This window comes from Malania oleifera, chromosome 8 (assembly GCF_029873635.1).
Source record: "Malania oleifera isolate guangnan ecotype guangnan chromosome 8, ASM2987363v1, whole genome shotgun sequence".
NCBI classification, from domain to species: domain Eukaryota; kingdom Viridiplantae; phylum Streptophyta; class Magnoliopsida; order Santalales; family Ximeniaceae; genus Malania; species Malania oleifera.
In genome coordinates, this window is record NC_080424.1 from 39021015 (window position 1) to 39029734 (window position 8720).

The window sequence follows — 8720 nt, forward strand, 5'->3', positions numbered from 1 at the left end:
GGTTCGGTTTAATCTATTAAAATTAAAAAGGAAAAAAAAATGTCTTCTTTAGGATTTATATTAATTGTCTTCTTTAAAATTTAAATTATGTTGAGTTCAATTTAGTTTAAGTTTAATTTTATTAAAGTCCGATTTTTTTCACCGTGTTCCATTTACTATTTAGTTCTTAAAATTTTGAATTTCTGTTTAAGTTATTGATCACATTAAAATTAGTTTTTATTTAAATTTGTGATTGTTGAGTTTTTAAAATTGCGTGTTTTAATTACGTACGAAAGTTAGTCTTTTTTTTTTTTTATTTCGAAGTTCAATACATGTTTCAATTCTTGTTCAGTTGGTTTTCTATTTTCGTTGTTAAATTCAGTGCATGTTAGGAATTAGAATTTAAATTGCATGTTCATTTAATTTATCAAAAGAAATCTCAAATATCCTGAAAAACCCAAATTTGAACTGTATTCAATGCCTTTTTGTTTTTTATTTTCTGATTGGAACTACGTAAAATTTGATATTAAACTGCATTTACTGAGAAGACGATCTGACCTCTGGGCTGAATATTACACAACAAAACTCCTATACTTGGGATAGCTTACGAGTTGCTCATTTTTAGAGTGAGTCATATATATACATGAGTTGAGTAAGGTAATACAATATAATATATATAATAAAATAATATTTTATTAGGAAGTTCATTCCCACTTCTATTTACACTCTCTTCCTAAATAATATGTATATTAAGAATAAAATAATACGCATATATATATATATATATATATTATAAGTAGGAGCAGAAAATAATAATAATAATAATAATAATAATAATAATAATAATAATAAATAATATATATATATATAAAGGATGGATGAAGATCATCCATCCTTATCAAGTAATTGAATTGCAGATTCAAACCCACCCCCTCCAACCTTTATTTCCCATTCCCTCCATGAATTCAGCTCTAAATTGAATTCTCCAACCCCCAGATATTTATGCATCTCTCTCTCTTATCCTATTTATTAATTCAGAGAAGAGAAATTCATTCCTCTCACAAAATTACAATTTTACCTCTTTCCAATTGTCCATAAATTAGAGAACTTCCTAATTCATTTTTTAGACAAAATTTTCAAAGAAAAAGTGAAGAAAATGTGAGAGAAAAATTTTGTGGTGGAAGGAGAATTTTTGTCTATTTAAAATTCGCATTCTTCCACTCTTTCCAATCTCATTCCTAAAGTAGAATTTCATCTTTAACTGTTTAAAGGAGGAGATCAGAGTAAGTAAATTTGATTATATTAGTTCTTTTTTAATAAAATATTCCCAAGTTCAATTGAATTTGATTATATCCACGTGTTTTTATATACCCGAATTAAGTTAAACTATGGGGATTTGATTATATCAGTTTTTATTTAATCTAAATTAAAGCACAGGGATTGGATTATATCAGTTTTTATTTAATATACTTAATTTAAATTAAAGCATGGGGATTGGATTATATCAGTTTTATTAGATATACCTGATTTAATTTAAAGTACGAGGATTGTATTATATTAGTTTTTATTAAATATACCTAATTTAAATTAAAGTACAAGATTGAATTATATCAGTTTTAATTAAATATACCTAATTTAAATCAAAGCACGGAGATTGAATTATATCAGTTTTTATCAAATATACCTGATTTAAATTAAAGCACGGGGATTAGATTATATCAGTTTTTATAAAATATACTTGAGTTAAATTAAAGTAAGAGGATTGGATTATATCAGCTTTTATTAAATATACCCGAGTTAAATTAAAGTACGTGGATTTAATTATATCGATTTTTTATTAAATATGATTGAGTTTATTTTATTAAAAAAAATATAATGTCCTTAGGTAATTTACAGCATTATCATTTTCTATTCAAAATAAATATTTTTAGTTTAGAAATCGTGTGGCATGAGCTTATTTTTATGTTATGGTACAAATGAGATTTTTATGATGTTATTTTTATTACATCAATTATAATGGTATGTTTTAAAAACCCTTATGGCTAAGAGATTATAGGGTTACAGGTGCTCGGTACAGTAGCTTACTGTTTACAGTTTATAGAGCACACCCAAACTGTTTACATAGTGGTTTTACAGAGCAGTGAATTTCTCTTAAGTACACACCTGATTCCGAACTATGACTTAATAAGGAAAATCACACTTATAGTTACATTTTGATTTAGTTGGTCGATTAACCAATTAAGTCCAGTCTTCGAACCGTACAACCCAGTCATGGGGGTAAACATGACTTACAGTTAACATATCTAAGGGATGTTTTCATATAAAATTATTGGTATCAGGGCAAAGGAACAACTAATGTCTCCCAATCCCTAGGACCTGTTGCTTATGAATGATTTTGGCAAAGTAGGACTCTCCACTCGGGGACTTGTTGGTTTAGGCCAGCTAATGTCCCCCACTCGCAGTGAGTGCTTTGATAGGTGCCTATTGTTGCCACGACCATTAAACCCCAAAGGGAAAGTTACAATTGTGGTATCAGAGCAAAGAAAGAAATATTTTTACGGAACAACTATAAGAGGAAGTACATATATATGAGAATAGGGCCTACTGTTATAAGGCCTAAGAGATATTTTTACAAGGCAAGTGAGAAATTTATAGATGTTTTACACTCTTTCAAATGTAGTTTTGAAGTTATAGTATTAAATGTTTACATGTACTAAATTATGATGCATTAAAACTCATTTTAGTCACACACTGATATAATCTTACTTACTAAGCATCGTCTCACCCAATTATTTTCCCACCTTACAAATAGCTTTGAGGAGCATATTGGAGTTAGGCATAGCAAGCACATGGGCAGGATTAGAGAAAGTAATTTTGAATAAATACTAGTATAGTATTAGCTGGATACGTTTATATATTTGGAATTTTTAAGAATGTCAATCTTGTTATTAGAATTATTTTTGTAACACAATTAATTAGTACTCTGATATAAAAGTATTCAAGATTTTATTTACTTCTGCTATTTATATTTATTACATATTTATAAAATTTCACACACTAGACCCCCATCAGGTTATATATATATATATATATATATATATATATATATATATATATATATATGAGAACACAACCTACAGTTAAAAGGCCTAAGAGATATTTTTACAAGCCAAGTGAGAAATTTATATATGTTTTACAATCTTTCAAATGTAGTTTTGAAGTTATTGTATTAAATGTTTACTGGTATGAAATTATGATGTATTAAAACTCATTTTAGCCACACACTGATATAATCGTACTTACTGAGTGTCGTCTCACCCAATTATTTTCCCACCTTACAGATAGCTTTAAGGAGCATACTGAAGTACTTAGGCATAGCAAGCACATGAGCGGGATTAGAGTAAGCAATCTAGAATGAATACTAGTATAGTATTAGCTAGAGATGTTTATATATTTTGTAATTTTTAAGAATGTCAATCTTGTTATTAGAGATATTTTTGTAACACAATTAATTAGTACTCTGGTATAAAATTATTCGAGATTTTATTTACTTCCGCTGTTTATATTTATTATGTATTTATAAAATTTCACACCCTAGACCCCCGTCGAGTTCAGGGCGTGACATATACACTGTTCTAGGTGTATTTTCATTGTAAAAGGATTATTATAAGTGTCTTTTGACACCTAGATAGTAAAAGTACTTTGTCGTTTGCTCCCATGGATGTAGCCATTATCGAACCACGTAATTTTTTGTGTTATTTGTTGTTCCTGCTTCCATATATATATATATTGTGTGGTTGTGTTTTTTATTTGGTTTTTATTGATTGCTACATTATTATTCTGCTGTGCATACAAAAAATTGGTATTAGAGCAATTGTTGTAATGGCTTTGGGTACTTTATCTACAAAATTTGATGTTGTCAAATTTGATGGATCCAGAAACCTCAATTTATGGCAGAGAAAGGTGAAGGATTTGCTTGTGCAGCAAAGGATTGTGAAGGCCTTGTATGGTGTTCAACAGGAAGGCATGGATGAAGCAAATTGGAAGGAATTGGAGGCAAAGATGGTGTCTACTATCATATTGTGTCAGGTGGATGACGTGTTGTATCACGTCATGAAAGAGGATTCTCCAGCGGCTGTATGGCAAAAGCTTTGAAAGGATTCTCCAGTGGCTATATCCCCAACCTACGTCCCTGCGATACAGCCTACGTCCTCGCCTTTGGCAAACCACCAAAGGATTCACTAAACCAGTTCCTTTTCAGGCAGAACAATACTGTTACACACTCCTTCGATAGGGTAGAGCACCGCCTCTCCAAGTGATACCCCACACTCGGTCACTCCTTTAGTAGGCAGAGTTGTACCTCTCCAAGCAATACCCTACGCTTGGTCAACAATCCAACAACCTAGAATCATCCAAGAACTACAAGAAATATGAAATAAATGCTGCGTACAAGAACACTCTCAAACATAACAGATTAGTACAAATTCAGCACTATGTACTTCAAGAATTTAAATATCAATATGAAATAGAATTGAAGCTCAAGATAAGAGATCACCAAGGGTTCTTTAGTGATTGAGAAAACTCAATATTAGAACCGTAGGTTTATGAATCAACAGTAATTTACATGAATTCTCCCAGATGGAGTGTCAGCAAGAAAGAGCTTTGTGAGAGATTGAGAGTTGAATGCTTGAATATTGTGCGTGTTATAACAAATCCTAACAAGTAGTTATATAAAGATCTTAATGGCTCACATAGACATAGCTCCCTTTGAAGAGGGCCAATCCTCAACCCGACCACCAATCTTTTGCGGACTGAACTATACCTTTTGGAAACAACGTATGAGAATTTACTTTCAAACTATGAATTGGAGAGCTTATGAGGTTTGTTGAATTTTTGAGTCCGGTCTCTAGTTTTGATTATGAAAAAATGCATATTACTAATGTGTGTTCCTAGTACTTGAATAGGTCATTAATTCAGTGCACACATATGAGAAAGGATTGATGGAAGCCTGAAAGTCTTAAATATCATACTCCTGGCATATTCAATCAAAAAATGAAGGGCAAAAGAAGAAGATCGGCTTATGCTTCATTTTTAAATGCTTTTATTATATTTGGGTCTATAATAATTTATATTGGTCTATAATAATCTTTGCATGTTATGCATGTAGGTAATTGTAAGCTCAAAATGACCGTAAACTAACCATAGGGAACCGAATGTCATTAGGGCACCTTTCGGTCGACCAAAGGTTGATCGACGCCTTATTTTCTCGGTGTCCTCAAAAACCTTAGAAGACCTTTAGGTCCATGCACAAACATATTTGATGTCCTCCCCATTATCACTTGCACAATCAGGGGATCAACTTGAAATAAATTGGAAAAAATAAGCAAGTTCGGTCGACTGACCCAACCAAGCTTATTTAGCTTGGTCGACCGAATTGGCCAGTGGTCAACAGTTTGACCGTAGCTCGGTCAACTGTACCTTGCCAAGTTCACACAACTTGGTCGTCCAAACTCCCATACGGGTCAATTTTTTGACTCCTCAGTCGACCGACCAGATTTATACGGGTAACGTTTTGGTCGACTGAACCCCCACATAAGAGAATCCAACTGCCCGGTCTACCAAACTACCTAGTTCAAAATCACCTAGTCAATTGAACCACGCGGAATTGGAAAAATCACCCTTGAGACCCTTTGTCTGGTCTACCAAACTATCAGTTCAATTTTTGCACAGTCAACTGAACTTTGTCACTTGGTCAACCGAACCTCAAGTTCGGTCGACCGGTGCTCTCAGGTGGGACAAGTTTTTTTATCGCGGTTAAATTTTTTAAATAGGGTTAACATTGCTAAAACATTTTTAAATAATCCTAATAATACCCTACATGTCCTAAACGGTTATATTTTTGCCTCTATCTATAAATATGAGTTCATTGTAAGGATTAAGTAGAGATTAGCAAAAATCATTAGCCAAAATCCTCTATATTTGAAAATCCTATTTTGCTCAAACACTATCATATTCTCATTTCCTTGATACATTTTTAGTATTGTGAGAGTGTATTGATTGTGTTAGTGCTTTTTAAATATTACTAATACTCCCATTGCCTTGAATGTTTATTGATATTGATTTTGGGGGAGCTTAGTTAAAGTTTATCCCACTGATTTGAACATTATAACTTGTGTTGGGATAGACTAACAAGCTTAAGGATCTTTGCATAGTCATTGCAAGATTCTTATAGCTTTGATTTTGTTGTGCAAAATATTTTTCTACAAGCTACAATATTTTCAAAACTACTCCTATGTTCATTTCATTAAAAGAAATATTTTTAGGTAGTTTGAATATCTGCTTAGCATCTTTGAAACCCTAATTTGTCATTGAGATTCGATATAACTTGTTTCAAAGATATAACTTGTTTAGAACACTAGTGAACATTTTAGTGATTATATCTTGTTGAGTGTTGTTTGCACAAATATTCACATCAATGAGTTTACATTTGCCTACATAGTTGATGTGCATTTGTATTGATTAGATTGGTACATAATCTGCTTAGATGAGAAGCATACTTATTGTACGCAAATTTATTAAGAAATCTGTTGTAATGCAGTCGTGGCCTGAGCGGGCGGTAATCCAGCCCGGTAAGGATTATTTGTAAAGGTTGAGGTCAACCCTGTGCTAATTGACTTGGTTGTTTAGGTGTCGCTCCACCCGTTAAGTGAGCCCATAGTGTAATCCTTGTACTGGTGAGCCAAGGCAAGGACGTAGGCAAGATTGGTCAAACCTCGATATCATATTCAGTGTCAATTTTACTTGTCCTTCATTATATTCTGCTTTGTGCGTGATTTAAATTTCCTACTAAATATACTGCATATTTGAGTGGCACAAAATTACTTTTGGTTGAAAAATACTGAAATTGTGGTGCATGTTCTAAAAATTGTTTAATATATCATATGTGCAATTTTATATATATTTAGACTACCCCTAGGTTGCGTAATACTGTTGATCTAGTTTAACCTAAGAGGAATAAATTTTAAATACCCAATTCACCACCCTCTTAGGTTTGCACCAAAGCTAACAATTGGTATTAGAGCCTTGTTACTTAGACTTAACAGTTAATTAGTAAAAAGATCATGATGGCTCGTGTTGGTGCATCCCCTTCATGTGAGGGAACGTTAGTCACGAACCCTCCAGTATCTTCATGTGAGGGAAGGTTAGTCACGAGCCCTCCAGTATTTAGTGGTGAAACTTTCACTGTATGGAAATTTAGGATGACCGTATTTTTCAAAGCTTTAAATTAGAGGTTCTGGGAGGTTATTGCACAAGGAGATAGTATTCCAGTAAAAATCATTGTTGGTATTGATGTTCCTAAATCTAAATTTGAGCTGAATGATAATGAGAGGAACTTAGTGCAAATAAATTTTGATGCCTTGAACACCTTGCTGCATGCTTTAGATTCTAATGTTCTTTGTGAGGTTATGGCATGTAACAATGCTAAGGAGATATAGGAGGAACTTGAAAAGAGATATGGAGCAACTACGCAGGAAAAGGCGATCACTCCTTATGATTCAAGCTCTATGGATCTTGAAGGATGTAAACCTTGCCTCATAGCTCTAATCAACGATGAGGTAAACCTGTCTCCTTCTATGTTATTAGATAATCCTGGCAATGATTCATGTGATGATTTGAATGATGCATCTAATACTAAATCATGTGATAGTTCTGATTGTGAGAGCATGCCTACTTATGAAGAATTGCAAATTGAATATATTAGAATTCATAAGTCACTTGCTAAAGCTAACAAAAGATATATTGCTTTGAAAAACAAGTATGAGGCATCTTTGAAAGAATGTGAATCAAAAGTTCTTGTTGAAAGGGAAGATGATTCAAAACTCAAACAGTTAGTAAACAAGAATGAAAAATTAGAAAAAGATTTGAATGTTGTAAGATCTCAAATTTCGAGTGATAATAAAAAGGTTCTTCTCATTTCAGAACTTGAATGTAAAGCAAACACAATGTCAATGAATTCATAAAATTACAGAATGTTTGCAAAGGTCTAGAGAACTCAAAAATTCAAGATCTAAAAAAGAAAATAGAAGACCAGTTTAAGATCATCCATACATTCACTAGAGGTAAAGAAAATTTTGACAAACTCTTAGGTTCACAAAAGATGACCTTAGACAAAGAAGGTATAGGTTTTAATGGAATTGAAAATAGGAAAAGGAAGAACCTATACATGGAGTACTTTGTAAAAGAATCGAAACATGATGCTAGTATCTCCTCCAATCCATACACTCACACCACATGTGTCTTGTGTAATAAAAGGAGCACATAAAATTTGATTACTCATTTAAAAGAAAAGGTGTGAAACCCAAACGGGTCTGGAGAGTCAAAGAACCATATTATCCTAACCCATCAAGAATCAAAGGTAGAAAAATGGTATGAGTTGTCAAAAAGGGAACCTCCTTAAGACATAAGGATGAACGGATTCAAATTGGAATTACATAAATGCTTTCCTTAGGTTCTAGGTTTTGGGGGAGTGATGTCTATTGGCCTACGAAGTGGTCTATGCTTAAAATGTTAAATCTTAGTATGTGCATTCATTATACACTTTCGCTATATGCTAAGAACATTAGAAAATCTAGCCATTATGCAATCTCAGATAAAATATCCAATTTAAACTTAAAACACACTCACACACACACACACACACACACACACACAAATATATATATATATATATATATATATAT